At 38.5% G+C, this 15610-nt stretch overlaps 1 protein-coding gene across 8 annotated transcripts in view; it reads left to right on the top strand.

Annotated features, from left to right (window-relative positions):
* Window positions 1–3446: 3446 nt before the first annotated feature.
* strbp (spermatid perinuclear RNA binding protein) overlaps window positions 3447–15610 on the top strand; it is an 81598-nt gene continuing 69434 nt past the window's right edge. For 5 of the 8 annotated variants that reach the window (XM_055040304.1, XM_055040310.1, XM_055040308.1 and 2 more), the window contains exon 1: window positions 5923–6093. The gene's annotated coding sequence lies outside the window, so the exon portion shown is untranslated. Of the gene's footprint in view, window positions 3547–5922; window positions 6094–6143; window positions 6164–15610 lie in introns of those variants that run through there. The other 3 variants (XM_055040306.1, XM_055040309.1, XM_055040307.1) reach the window with 2 other exon arrangements.

A 15610-nucleotide genomic window follows, 5' to 3' on the forward strand; every position in this document is an offset into this window, starting at 1 on the left:
CCCCACTTTAGAGGGGAGAGCATGACACATGATCCTCACTAAGATCAGCAGCTCATATGTGTGTGTGTGTGTGTGTGGGGGGTGTTTTTTTTTTTTTTTTTTTTTTAGAAAGCAGCTCTTGAACAACTCCTTGGAGGGGGGTGTCAGATGGCAGGCGTTTGTGTTGGTGCATGGTGGGGGGATGAAGAGATGATGGATAAAGGTTAGAATAGAGGGAAACAGAAGGAGGGAACATTGGTCTGTTCTCTGCTCTTTAGCTTTTGTTCTCAAAAACAGTAGCACCCCCCACCTCCTTCAGGCTCCTGTCGCCTAAAAACCAAGGGTTATCCTTCGGTCAGGATAAGAAGAAACCTTGTGAAGAAGAGACCAGTTATGATGTAAAATGTGGTATGCGATTGAGTTCTGTGGCTTCAATTTTGTAAATGTGTTTGACATTTATATGTATGCTAGTAGGAATATTTTCCGTAGGTTTTCTGCCAGGTTCCTTTCATTCAATCCAAATGGTGCCCTAAAAAACCCAGTGTGCTTTTAATTCAGGCCAAAACCGTGTTAGGGAAAAAACACAGAGCCTCAATGCCAATAGCCAGGAGGCCATTTCAGCGTCTAATCTGCAAGGACCAATTAAAAACAAGGATTTAAAATAAAAATACATCCAAAAAAATCCCTGCTCCCCACACCGAATCTCTTTTTTTCTGTCCTACTTAAATATTTCATCTCAATAAAAACAATCTCAGATAGCCTCAGTAAATGCAAAATGTAGTTTTCAAATCATGATTTTCTTTACTTACAGACAAAAGCTATCCAAACCCACTGAGCCTAGGGTGAATAAAAAAATAACTTCCAAACCGAAACTCTTTGACCACAATTGGCGACAATTTGCTCTCAGGTGTTTGCTTTTGCTGCACTCTTTTCTGCGTGACTTTTAATTTAGCCACAGTAGAGAGTGAATTGTCTGTTTGAGGTCATGCCACAGCATCTTTATAGGGCTTAAGGCCGACCTTTGACTAGACCACTCCAAAACCTTGATTTTTTTCAATCTGATCCATTTAGAGGTGGACCTGCTGCTGTGCTTTGGATCTTTGTTCTGCTGCTCAAGGTAATTGTGCTTCAGCTTAAGGCCGTGACCTGACAGAGAGCAAAGGTCACGGTTCCATCAATTACAACGAGTTGATCTGAAACAGCAGACAGGCCAGTAATCACACTGCCGTGGTCAGGTTTACATTAGATTAATAGGATGCACTCCTTCCAAAAACTACCATTTTTTACTCCTCATTTGGAATAAAATTTTCCTGGAAGGGGATCATTAAGATATTTCTTAAAAATTGTGAAGTTGGGAAAATGCTTACTCTTTGATCAGCAGTTATTTTGGCCTTGAAACTCTCTAATAACTTGAAACTCCTGGTAAGGTTCACCGCAAAGAAGAGCACATTTTTATAAGGGCACTCCAGAGTCATGTTTTATATTTGATTTAATTTAATCAGCTAGAAAAGTGTTTGATGCACAACAAACTTTTTTTAAATAAAAAAAAATAGCTCAATATGAGGACAAACATAGATGAGGAATTTTGAAAGGGAATTAAAAAGCATTAAATGATCCAGGAAAAAAAAAAAAAGGTTTTATGGCTTTCTGATCGTGGTGAGCTAGTTGAGTACAGCAGCATCTGCAACCCACATGAAATCTAAAAATACTCCTGCACCATTGACTGCTCTATGCCGTAGCCTCTGTAGGTAAATGAAAAACTGTGTGCACATGCTATATTGGAGTGTGCATGCTAAACTGGAGATGAGGTATGGTCTGTATTCGCTGGGCTGCTCCAGGCAGGTATGCAGCCCTCAAGCCTAAATGTGCATGAATGTTGCAATACATTACCCATTTTTGTAAGTAGAGTTTTGCACTACGCCCTGAGATTTAAATATATATATACTCTGTGTTGCTGTTGCATGTCGATGTAGACTTTAAGCCCGGGTTTGTAAATCTGATAATGGCTGCACTCTATTGAAATGACATTCAAAGAGGGCAGGGATAATCTGTCAGTCATGCTACTAACAGATGTGGAACAGATGTAGCGTACACTCAGCTAATATCATTATTTTGATCATGTTTTACTTTTGTGTTTATAATAGCTTGTGATCTGGAACATCAACAAACCAAACTGGCACGTATCTATCTATCTATCTATCTATCTATCTATCTATCTATCTATCTATCTATCTATCTATCTATCTATCTATCTATCTATCTATCTATCTATCTATCTATCTATCTATCTATCTATCTATCTATCTATCTATCTATCTATCTATCTATCTATCTATCTATCTATATCTATCTATCTATCTATCTATCTATCTATCTCTATCTATCTATCTATCTATCTATCTATCTATCTATCTATCTATCTATCTATCTATCTATCTATCTATCTATCTATCTATCTATCTATCTATCTATCTATCTATCTATCTATCTATCTATCTATCTATCTATCTATCTATCTATCTATCTATCTATCTATCTATCTATCTATCTATCTATCTATCTATCTATCTATCTATCTATCTATCTATCTATCTATCTATCTATCTATATCTATCTATCTATCTATCTATCTATCTATCTATCTATCTATCTATCTATCTATCTATCTATCTATCTATCTATCTATCTATCTATCTATCTATCTATCTATCTATCTATCTATCTATCTATCTATCTATCTATCTATCTATCTATCTATCTATCTATCTATCTATCTATCTATCTATCTATCTATCTATCTATCTATCTATCTATCTATCTATCTATCTATCTATCTATCTATCTATCTATCTATCTATCTATCTATCTATCTATCTATCTATCTATCTATCTATCTATCTATCTATCTATCTATCTATCTATCTATCTATCTATCTATCTATCTATCTATCTTTTTGTTTATCTATGCCACCCTTGAAAGGTGCTTGTCTGTCCCCTTTTTATCACCACCCTGGACAGTTGCCCATATAATCCTTATCAAAACCCTCCACAGATTGATCTATTTTTCAGCTTCCTGAAAAATAGATTATATATATATATATATTATATATATATATATATATATATATATATATATATATATATATATATATATATATATATATATATATATATGTTTCAAACTGGAATTTCTTTGGGAGAGGGAGATTAAGGCTCCCACCCCATGGAAAAACCACTATTAAATTTATGCATGAGGAAAAACTCAAATTTGCAGTGTTGCAATTGGTATTTAGCCGAAAAACGTCTGACCCGTTTTGTCCAGGAAGTTTGAGAGATTCACACACCAAGTGGCCATCCCATCCCCGCATCGCTGTGGCGCACAGGTGCGGGGTAGTCACCTCCAGCTCGCGCCGCTCCGCCAATTACAAGCAGCGAGCGCGGCCACGTGAACAAACCCCGTCGTCTCAATTGAGCGGCGAGCAGCATCTCGGAGTGAGCGGCATCCCTGGAAGCAACACGGAGCGGGGAAGTGATATCAGCGGGCTGATCGGGAGCAGCAGTGCGCAGGTAAATTGCTTTCTTCCTCTCCATCTCTCCCGGGGTTTTTACACTTTGTCCTCTGAAAGCTGTGTTTACAAAGAGCCGCTCGGCGGCGGGATCTGGGACAGGAAATGTCCAGAGCGGGATTAAATGTGTTGCCGCTCGGAGACGGCTGATTCTCTCCTCCGATCCGCGGACAGGACAAACAGCATCATCGGCTGGCTGCTGGATCTGCACTGGAACTACCCCCCATCCCATTCCATTCCTTCCCTTCCTGCTCCACATGCACCCCCTCCCTCCCCCTTGTGTCTTTGCAGGCACATGGCTATTGATAGTTGACAGAAGCCTCCTAATCCCTGGCTGATCTGGGCTGACCCGTCGCGGGCATTCTCGACAGCAGGAATGTTGACTGAACTTCATTTGGTCCCGAGGTTTGTTCTAATTGGTGACGCCCTCTTTAGATCGATGCCGAGCACCGGAGGGGATTATTTTGTGCTGCATGCAGCCAGGCAGGCGAGCAGAGGCAAGCTTTTATTGCTGAATTATTTATAACACTGTCTGGGAGAGCGTAACGATTCTGCTTGATAAAGAGGGGACACTTTTTTGCTTTGCAATCGTGATTTGCTCAGTTTGTGATTAATTGTGTTGCTCTTACAAAGAGGTCCCATTAGCATCGATAATTTACTAATTGCCATTCAGCAGAGGCTCTGTGTTTATTCTTTATGTCACTGCAGTTTCTGTATTTGACAGCAAAACATTTGATCACCCTGTAAGTTTAGATGATTTATTTTCATTTGATTTAAAATGACTGTGAGTCAAATTGATCTCATAATTTAGCTCATTTAAATGACTTTAAATGAATCTCGTGTTGTCTATAGTCCGACATTTTAAATCGTCCAGAAATAAGATGTCATCGCGCCATGCCACCTTGTTATCCGTCGCTGGTCTTTCCCCATTAAGTAAATGCAGCACTTTTTTTTTTTTTTTTTTTTTGCACTTGCCATTTTCAGCCCGTCTCCACCGGAATGAGTCGACCTCGTTCGCGCCTGCGCAATCTCGCCATTCATCTCAAGGGAAATTCTCCCTCTCTTTTGCTTTCTGTTGTCTCCTGCAAGACAGGAGAGATCGGCGAAGCAGCGCTATGGCAGGCGGTTGTAGGATTTAATGAAGCAACCGTCCTGTCACAAATTCAACTTTTTGACGTCAACATTTTCAGTCACTGGTACTTTAGAGTTCGTCTGCATACGCTAAGATGGCAAACATTTCGTTTTTATTGTCGTTAATAATAACTATAAAGCTAAGCAGATTCAAAACAGTTTTCTGGAATAGTATGGAGAGACAACAAAACATGTTTTCTGAACCTTTTTTCTTAATAGAAGTATGGAAAAGCTTGTATTTTACATATCTAGATCTCCACAATGGTTCTCATTTTCTTTGCCAATGTTTAGTGTTGGCAGTGGTCCATGTGTTGCTTGTCACCCAATGAGATTGGCTTCACATGTAACCAATCAGTTACATGTGAATAGCAACTATGGAAATCATGGCAGTGTGGCAAGAACTATTTAGACAAAAAGACAAAACAATGTTCCCTTCTCATCCCATAAAGCAGGTATAAATTTACCAACACAAAAATCTTGTCAAGGGATGTTAACATTATTTTGGCCACACTGGCTGCAGGGCTAAGCTAAAGGAGTCGCCAGTTTGAAAATGACACGGCATCACAGTCATTTTATGTTTCATATAAATGGATGAGAATTGTCCAACACAAAGATTTAGGGTTGAATCTATTCCTGTGGAGCCTGTCCAGACAGGTGAATGTCTGACCTCTGGTGATAGTGGACTCCCTTGCATTTTCGGAAAATGATTTTTTTTAATTAGCCTGTGTATGCATGGTGCTAAATAAACATGTTTTGCCTTTCCTCTGGATGCTCAGCTGCCTCCGAATGAGTCTAATATTTGTTTCTATTTAAAATGTGTCATTTTTGATGCTTTGATGCGGCGTGTTCTCTTTCCTCCAAAAAAAGAAAAAATAATTAACATGTGAAATTTTAAGACTTTTAATGTCCTCTCTATGCAGAAATATTTATCATTTATTTATTTGTAAAGTTTTACTTCAATAATAAATTATAAATTAAAATGTAGCACTTTTAGCTCCAGTTGTATTGCAATAGGATCCCAGTTTGAATCTGCTAGATCAGGATTCTGCAACCTGCAGCTCCAGAGGCACAAGTGGTTCACTTACATCTCTAGGCGATAAAACTGGCCTCACCTTGGTTCCCCGGGACAATTTGGTCTACATAGATCCTCCACTGTCGCCTAGTGACGCCCCCTGGTGGTATAAATGACGGACGTAGCCTTTAGGTGAAAATTATATAACCACTTGTCTTGCCATACTCCCGGGACTCGCTTTCGCTGCTCCGGTTGTCAAGGCGCTGTTAGTGTCGGACTTGTCCTCGTCGGAACTGGACTGCTCTGATATTTGTCGGGCTAAGTTTTTTTTTTCTTTTTTTTTTTCCTCTCGCTTCTTCCATTACTCAGTTGGATTTGTTCTGTGTTGGACTCCCAACAAACTCAGTAAGTTGCTGTTTTCTTTCCGGACGTTTTCTGTCTGCACGCGCCTCTCGCTCGGAGAGGAAACAAAGCTGTAAGTGCTGGAAATGTGCAATTTAGTTGATCACCGGCTCGTGTCTATTAAATGTACGGGAAACCATTAAAAACAATTTACTTATTTTCATTGTATTGTGTGCGTTTGCTTTCGCTCGTCTGTGCCAATGTAAAAAAGAGGAACCATCAGTGAAAATATGAAGTTTCCCCAAACCTTCATATCGTAACAGCATTTTCAGTTACCGTTTTTTTTTTTTTTTTTGTTTGTGATTGAAGCAATAGCATAAGTATCAGTTGCAGGTGTTTGGCCACTTCCGCACTGTATCCTACTGCGAGATATCTCGGCTCTTTGTTCGCCTTTATATTCAATTGAGATGTTTGAAACACCTGCCAGCTGAGATGGCACACACACACACACACACACACACACACACACACACACACACACACACACACACACACACACACACACACACACACACACACAAAGTTATCAGTCACCTTTGTTCTGTTTTTTAATCTCGTCAGGTCGTCGCTTTAGGGAACTAAAAGTAATTTCCTGAGGCTCTGAGGTTAAACCATTTCCCCCACGCAGCAGCTGCAGCAGAAGTATACCCGCAGAGTTTTTAGCGTGCCTGAAAAGAAGAAATGAAATGATGAAACGCTAAGCTGCACCCGCTCCTTCTCGCTGAACCAGCTTGTTTGCATACTTACACCTGAGATGTAATTGTAGTTCCTTTTATTCCTCCAACAATTGAGAGGGGTTGGGGGGGGGGGGTCCTAACAAGCCTTTCTACTAGTTAACCTCCAAGCTTTAGCGTAATGAGATCTTTCCTACTTGATGTTTACAGTATGTGGCTGGCAACAGTTTGCTGCTGTTCTGATTCACTGGCTAATTAATGGAGCTGCTATCTGCTGTGCGCCAGCAGTCTGTGCTGGTTTATCAGGTCCTGGTCCCTGGTGATCTTCCAGCCTGACTAATGGCCCTGTTGCCTTTGGGTTATTTTTGTGTGCAGCACCCAGTTCCATGTGCTTGATATGACCCAACAAACGCATACAGAGGCAGACATACCTGCCCTAGTCGGGATAGTAATGTGGGGCGTCTTTGTTTGTTGAACAAGTCCAGCTCCTGCTTCCCTTGCCCGGATAGAGCTGATTTATGGGTTAGAAATGGGGCGTTAGACTGTTGCTTGTTGCAGCTATATAATGCTTCTCTTGTATTGCATACAGTGGAGTTTGTCAGTGTGTTTTGAGAGAAGACATGGAGTGAGGCTGTTCATATTCAGACTTTACCCTGGTGTAAAAGATCTAGACTGAAGATGCACCATCTATCAAGGATGGAAATTGGATAAATTCTTCTTTTATCTCCTTTTTTAAGCTTTTTTTTTTTTTTACTAGGGGCAGGTCAAATATAGATTTGAATCTCTATTCCTTTTCATGTAAAGCATTAAAACTACGACCCTTCTCTGTTTTCAGTCTGGAAATGAATCAACCAACAGCATGTAGTTTGCATTTTTACTAAATATAATAAAGATAACATAAAGATCAGGAACCAATTCTTTGAAGCATTTACAGAGATTTTTTTTTCTTGCAGTCTCAGGATTTTTATCAAAGAATATACTGCACATTTTTTATTTACTCCACTCCAAAAAAAAAAAAATTAGATTTTGGTCAGACCAATAAAAAAATAAACAGTTATTTGTAATGGCCAGCAAAAGCCTTGGTGCATCTTGAATCCAAACTCCAGGATCTTATTAGAGATAAAGTTTCCTGCATTGACTCTTCCTCATTGCCCAAAAGTATGAGGACATGGAGACTTTTTATTTTATGTTCTGTTTGTATTCCTGGATTATTTTTTTTCCTAAGTCCTGGTGCCTGTCTGATGTTTTTTGAAAAAAACGTAGTTTTTTCTTCCAAAATACTGCAACAAAGGATTCATTTTTTTCATGTCTTTTTTTTTTTGCACACATCTTTACCAGCATGTTACAGGAACTGCTGCCTTTAATAAATTCCCTGTGTATATTACTGGATGTTTTCCAGGCTTCTACATGTAAAATGTTGAGCCTTTGGTGTTTGATATTCCTGGTATAAATCAGGTGATTCAGGCAAGAGTTTGCACTGCTCGCCTCTGTGGATTTAGACATGGGTTTAATTTCCACTAATGGAACTTACTTGTGCCTGCACCCAGATTAAGGACAAACAAAGCCATTATGGACCCTGGATGGAAAACCCAGACACAGCAGAGTACAAATTTTACCCTAATGTCATCTTATCACATAGAATCACCATCCCTTTTTTTTTTTTTTTTTGGGACTTGTTGTTTTCCCTTGTCTGCTTGATTCAGGTCTTTCTTTATGTAAACCCTCCAATGTCTGCTTTTTGTCTGCGGCTCTGCTGATGATTATATTATATTCCCTATTCAAATTGTTTAGAGTTTCAGTAACAGACACAGGATGTCTCTTCCTTCTTGCACTGCCCAGCAGCACGTGAGTTCTGGTGTCTATCGGTGAAACATGAGTCTTCCACCATCTCTCAGTTTTGAGCTTACAGCAGCACATTTGGAATTATGTCAGCTAGGGAAATGTAGCTCTAATCCAATTGGCTAAAGCTTTAGCAAAAGCTTTCCTTATTGGGGGACATGGACGCTGGATGCCAAGGTTTCTGTAAGCACAACAGGGAGTTGGGAGTCCCACTGGTGCTGTGCTGAAGGAGTGACTGTGCAAAGGGGCAGCAGGCAACAGAGTGCCACTGTTTTGAATGTTCCTCCTCCTTACACTGTAATAAAGGACCTATCTGCACTCTGCTGATTCAGATCCATCCTGCTGACCATATCTATCTCTGTTGTTGATCTTGCACACATGCAAATACACATGCAAACACCCACTCTCCCCTGCATGTCATCTGCAGGAACAGGAATGGCTTTCATCATGTTTGAGGAAACATCTTTGCAACTGGCAAAGGAACAAAGCCACCAAAACAGGAATATTGACTGCGTGTGTGTGTTTGTGTGTTGAGTGTGAGGGCTACAAAAAGAGAAGAAATTGAGATTGTGCTCCTAACTGCCTCTAAAGCCATTCCTGTTTCCTTTCACCTCTGTGTGGAATCCAGGAAGAGGTCGGAGTGACAGAGACATGAGATCCAAGGCAGGGAGAGAAACAAAGTGAGACAGTTTGGACAGAAAGAGGCAGGGACAGGAGAGATGGCCTTGTAAGGCTCAGATATTTAGCATGAAGACTGAACCTGAAATGAAAGAACTGGTTTGCCAGGTTTGTGGTATCTAGATGATCTGCTGCATTAAAAGGTAAATGGCTAGCTATGTGGGCATGCTAAGGGTCTATATCCTTAAAATATGTTAAGGCAGTGTTACAAGCTTATTGACTGATAAGCTTGCTTAGTAAATGATCTTTTATGAGGGTTGTTATCAGGAGTTTGATTTGCAACCGAAGGCTTAATTGACCTTGTGAAAAATTAGTTCATACTTCATTTATGGGAGAAATGCTTTGTCCGATTTTTCAAAACAAATCAGAACAAAATGTATTTATTATCAATGGACATTGTATCACTCTCACAGATATTGTTTTATCAATAGTTTTGTGACAATTTTTTAGCAATATGAATACAGCAATCCAAAAAAAATGTCTGGTACTGATTTTTCTGTTTCTTTTATCTAAGGAGTATGGTAAATAAAAGAGAAAAAAAAGTCATGTGCTGCAGACTCTTAGGTAACCGAAAGAAGAAAAAAAATAACTATACACCAAACCAAAAATTTTCTAGCTTTACTTGATTTTTATTCAACTTAAAAAGTGCATTAAAGTACATTCTGTCAATAGTGCGTCAAGCATCATGTCATCTTCTCAGGAAGCATTTTCTTTTAAATATTTGATATGTTTGCTGCAAAAAATATCAATAGGATAATTTTATACAAATTAATTGCAAACTACATTATAGAGAAAAAATCCTGAATAAATGAATCTACAAATAGTGAACTACAAATCAGTCAGGTTTCATATTATTTGACCAACAAGTCCCTGATCAGAGCCTCTATTAGGCTACTTGTTTGTTACATTGCTAATTCTTGGCCTAGTTTTTATTTGTAAGTCTATGATTGTTTTTTTCTGAACAAATTAAAATGAAAAGAAAATAAATTAGTTCACTTGAATTTTACCACAAATGCATGTTTGTTTGTTTTTTTTTTAGATTTACTTAGAACTTGACTGGTAACCAAATGGTTAATACCATTTCCATGTCCCAAAATTCATTATTTTTGAATCAGTAGTCTCGTCATACATAGACAGCGATAACAAGAACACTCTTCGGTGTAGGAGTTCTTATTGAGAAAATACTTAAATGTATACTGTATAGATAATATTCTGATGAATCATATATTACGTGTCAGTATTTTTAATTGGTGTTTAAGTAAGTGATGGTAAGTGATTTCTTACATCTGTACTTAGTGGCTGGTTAACTTACATTATCACTGGTTTTCAAGATGACATGTGATGTGATATCGGGAGGACTCCTGCAGATTGTCAGAATATAGCTTGTCAAATATCAGTCTCCAAACTACTGACTGTTTAAGAAGTAAACTTAATTCTTATTTGATGTTGCATCATAATGACAATGTTGCTCAACATTCTACCCAACACTGTCATATGCTCTCTTGGCCCAAACCCAACAGACCATATGACAGTAGCCCGTTTCCACACAGATCCAAGCTGTTGTTTATTTCCATTTTGTTTCCTCTCCTTCTCCCTCACTCTCCAACATGCACACGTTCAACTTCATGCATTCTCGCATTCACATGCACGAAGTAACTCTCCCCTGTCCCCTCCTCATCTCATGTCCCGTGCAGCTCTGCTTACTGTATCAAAAAGAGCTTAGATCAGGGAAACTGTAGCTTACCGTCATTCACAGTTCCAGGAAGATCAAGCTATTAATTTAAACCAGGTAGACCATGTTGGGAGTAGGAAGGGATAGTTGCCAGTTTAGTTCTAGTACTTAGTTCAACTGTCTCTAAGAGGAAAGCAGTGGAAGATAAAATAAATAAAACAATCTGTATATGCAACAATAGTCATGGAAGAAATACTGCTAATATCTTAGATGTACTAATTACACCTTTCCTGACCAATTTCTATTTCTAGTTTTAAAAAATGGTATCAGTCACAACTCTACTTTTAACATTAGGGTTTTGCTAGCATCTTTATAGTGTTTACTGTTGCCACAATAAATCAATAATTATATGAGTTGTTGCCGCTGATAAATAAGTGAATCTTTTTGTGGTTTTAGTGAGCTTGTGTGGCTGGAAGCTGTATTTTCCCCCAATAATGATCCACTGACTTGGGGTTAGCAGATTAAGCGTTGCTTTCATTTTATGCAGAGATGGATCACCCTATTATTGGTTATGTTCATCTAATAAAAGGGTATTTCTGGGATTCTGGCAAGCTGACTGACACACCAGAATCAAGATTAAAACTTCAAACATGTAAGATCACACCTGCTTTTTGTTGATGTCATAAAATGATTCATTGCTCATCCTTCCTATTTATTCAGAGATGCATGCAAAGCCTGCAAAGTTTATCTGGTGCAAGACCTGCTGTGTGTGGCCACTTTGCAACTTTATGGATGCACAGAAATTTCTGTAACATATAGGTCTGAGAATGTGATGTCTGCTTCATGTCTACTGAGCTGGATTCAGGTGTATGTGGGGAGCTTGCTGGGAGAGCATGTATGAATAGCAGAGGATGCAGCAGAGCAGCGAACTCTTTGACACACTTATACGTGCTGGAGAGCAGATGACAGCATTTGCTGTGAAACGCCACCATATTTCCTCTGAGATCTTTTCATCTTCTCACTCCAGCACACTCATCATCAGTCTGTGACTAGTGCATGCACAGCTACCTTTCAGTCGGCTGCCCGTGTGCATGTGTGTGTAGCTTGAAATCTGGAGGAAAAGGACTGTGATTGTCAGCGAGAATCTATATGTTGTTCTTACTTTTTATTAATGAGCTGTCTCACTGCATCTTTCTTCTGTCCATCTAAGATATAAGGTGTGAAAATCCAGCTTTTCATTACTAGAAGCTTTTAAGATGAGGATAGATGTTTGTTTTTTTTCTTTTGCATTGTGATATTAAAAACAGGTATATGACAGTGCTAGAGGCTAAATGAACAGACTAAATGCTACATCAATGTTGAATTTCTGTGTGCCTTATTCTACACAAACGTTTGTAATTGTGTGCAACCTAGATAAAAGTACATTACAGTGGACCCCAGTACTTGAGGGGGTCAGGAACCACAACTAGTCATGAATAGCTTATCTCCACAAATACTTGAGACTCTCACTAAGACCACTTATAGCTATCTGTGTTAGTACTTTAATCACTAAATATACCTAAATAGATATTAATAAACACAGTGTATACTTAATACATCTGCAGACACCGACATCCACAGCCGTTCTGATCTTTAATCAAAGAAGGTACAGCCTCTTTAGATTGACTGCTTTGCAAATATCAGCCAATAGTTTGTCAAATGACATTGCACCTTAGCATTTCTTTCAAATGTATATATATATAGACAAAAATCAAATGCAACAACGGTCTGTGTGGCTAAATGTAAAAAAAAAAATTTTAATTAGACTACAAGACGTCCTCAAAAATTTATTGAAATGCATATTAGAACTCCAATCTGTCTTTTACTGTTGCTGTTGAAGTGATCATTTCTAATGTGCTGAGCGCCCTTTCAAATGATGTTGATACAGGACTTGTTGCAGTGTGGATAGTGACCCATTCTTATTAGTCTCAGTTGGTATCATTTTAAAACCTTATGCTTTTCGATACACATTTCATACTGAAACACATTAATCTCTGGGACAAAGAATCTTTCTCCTTCCTGGATACCAATGTATACTTCTCATATCAGAAACTTAGTTTATAATCAGTTTGGTAACAACTCTTCTAAATAAGGCACCTGGAACATGATGCCATGTTTCCACTTAGGTGAGTTTTTCTGCAAACAAATATGAATCTCTGTGATACTGGCGGGATAACATACTGGCTTGCTTTTACACTTGGTCTACCTACACTGGGTTGCACACAGAGAGTGTAGGTTTCAGGTCAGCATCCTCCTTCACAAAGGCACTCCAAGGTTGGAGACCCAGCTTTTTAAGAAGGCTGAACGGTTTGCTATCTTCCCTGCAGCAATCCAGAGTCATCCTGTCATGATGTTGGTAAAACAGGCTGACAGAAAAAGACTCCCTCACCTTCTGTTTTCCAGTCACTACGTGGAATGAAAAGCAAAGCCTAATCGAGTCAAAGATACAAACTGTTCTTTAGCTCAAAAGTGGTAAAAACAAAAAGGTTCCCAAGAGACTTTTTAAATGTCTTTTAGGGTTGCAAAAACGTAATACAAAGTAGTTTATACATAATGAGCTGCAAAGTTGAGTAGAACTTGTCTGATGCTAATGGACCAAGGTGACTTCTGCCTAAATAAAGTGGATTTAATAAATTTCTAACACTTTTGACAAAGTGTTAGAAATTGGTTGTCAAGGGTGTGCTCTATTACGCAGTTGTGGTTAAATACATTGATCGCTGAGGAGGCATGCATACAAGTATTTGCATAGCTGTTGTTTAGCTTGTAAAATATCAGTCCCATAACCACTGTTGGTGACACTGGCCCAATTGGCAGTAACTGGGGGGAAATGTTTCGAGGGCCCAAGAGTTGGTGTTTTCTGTTTTCAATGAAATTATGTGTTTCGACTTCAGCATAATGCAAGCCCATATTACTGTGAGGCATCTTATTCCATTAAAGTTGTATGTAAAAACTCCAAAATAGAACCAGGCATGAAACTTTCTTGGTATTATAACCTAGGGGGAATATACCCGGTTCACAGTATTAAGCGATTTTTGTCACAACATGTGAAGGAGTAAAACCCAAAAGCAGGTAAAGGTAAAGCCAGGCAGGTAAAAATAATTTGGGGATAAAAGGAGATTCAAAAACTAAAGTCTCGGAGGAATCCATAAGACTAATTAGGGAGAAGACCATAAGCAAACGTGAAAACAGTGAGCAAATATGGAAACGACTCAAATCTCAAGCAAAGATGTGTTTTCTAAACATAATAAATACAGACTATTGAAATACTAAGGTGCAAACAGAATCACAAGAAATCTAAAACTAAAGAATGGGCTGATCATGTAAAGGATGATACCTGAAACAAAAATAATAGCAGCCAAGTGATGAAAAGTCTGCAGCAGCATGCAGGGATGGGAGAACACTCAATTTCAATTCAGATTATTCATTGTGCCAATTCACAACAAATGTCATCTCAAAGCACTTTACAAAAATGAAATTTCAATTTAGTTATATTGTATTTTAAAACATTTTCTAACTTTGTGCAACCACTTAAATGGATAAAGCTACCTATGCCTAATTGTGCCAGAAAGAAGAAAAGCAAATCATAATACCTCTTTTTTTTGTGGTTGTTGTTTTTCATGGATTTCAAATAATTTGAATTTCTAAATATGCAAACTGTCCCCACGCTTTTCTTTTTCAAAGATCATTTTTGGAAAAACTCTAGAAACCGTGAAGATTTTGTGTTCATAACAGCCTGTAGTATTTTTGTCTCCCGAGGGCCCCAAAAGTGACTGTGCTTTCGAGGCCCCCATCCTCTTAAATCAGACTCTGCTGTGACTGGTCAGCTGCAGCTTTATGAGCCGTTCAGAAGTTTCCGTAAACTGTTGTATTTCTGCCTAGTTGCTGTTTCCTCTTTCTCAGAAGCTTGGGACTCAACTTTCAAAATGTAGAACAATGTACTTATTTTTTGATTATTGGGTGTTTGCTCTTTCTTTGGCTACAAATATTTGTTTTAGTTACTAATAAGTTTCTGTGCAAACTAGTTTTGGTTCCTTATCTGATGTTGGACAAGTAGACTTTATGTTGGGCTAATAGCAGCAGTTGGTTCATTGAACGCCATCCTTAAAATCAGCAATGTGGTTCAATTTAGGTCAATGGTAAGTTTCAGTATGAATGCGGTTACGTTGGGTTTGGTCTCACTCTCAGATCCACTTTCTGACTTCAGAGATAAACAAAAAGCCACCACCTCTTTTTCTTAGTGCACTTTTTTGTCTGCATCAGTTTATGCTGGAAGTTTTTGACGTATTCACCATTACACCACTTCCTTCAGTAAGTTCTGGTTGAAATAAAAATCAGTAGTGTTCACAGTCCCTTTTTCTTTTTGTGTTTTCTGCATATTTGCTCTACATAACAGTTAGTCGGCTCGGAGTTGATAACCAAAATCTTTTTCTGCCACTGAAGGCATCCCAGAGCCACTAGTGGTACTTGTACAACAGCTGAAGACATTCAACTCATTCAGCTTTGGTGCATAAAGGGCCTCCTCCTTGACAAGTGAGACATATGAGATTCACATTCTATTTATTGAATATGACTATTGTATTACACTAAAAGCACATCTCTAAGTATTTCAATATATTGA

Source organism: Poeciliopsis prolifica, unplaced genomic scaffold (assembly GCF_027474105.1).
Source record: "Poeciliopsis prolifica strain line A6 unplaced genomic scaffold, Auburn_PproV2 SCAFFOLD015, whole genome shotgun sequence".
Classification (NCBI taxonomy): Eukaryota; Metazoa; Chordata; class Actinopteri; order Cyprinodontiformes; family Poeciliidae; genus Poeciliopsis; species Poeciliopsis prolifica.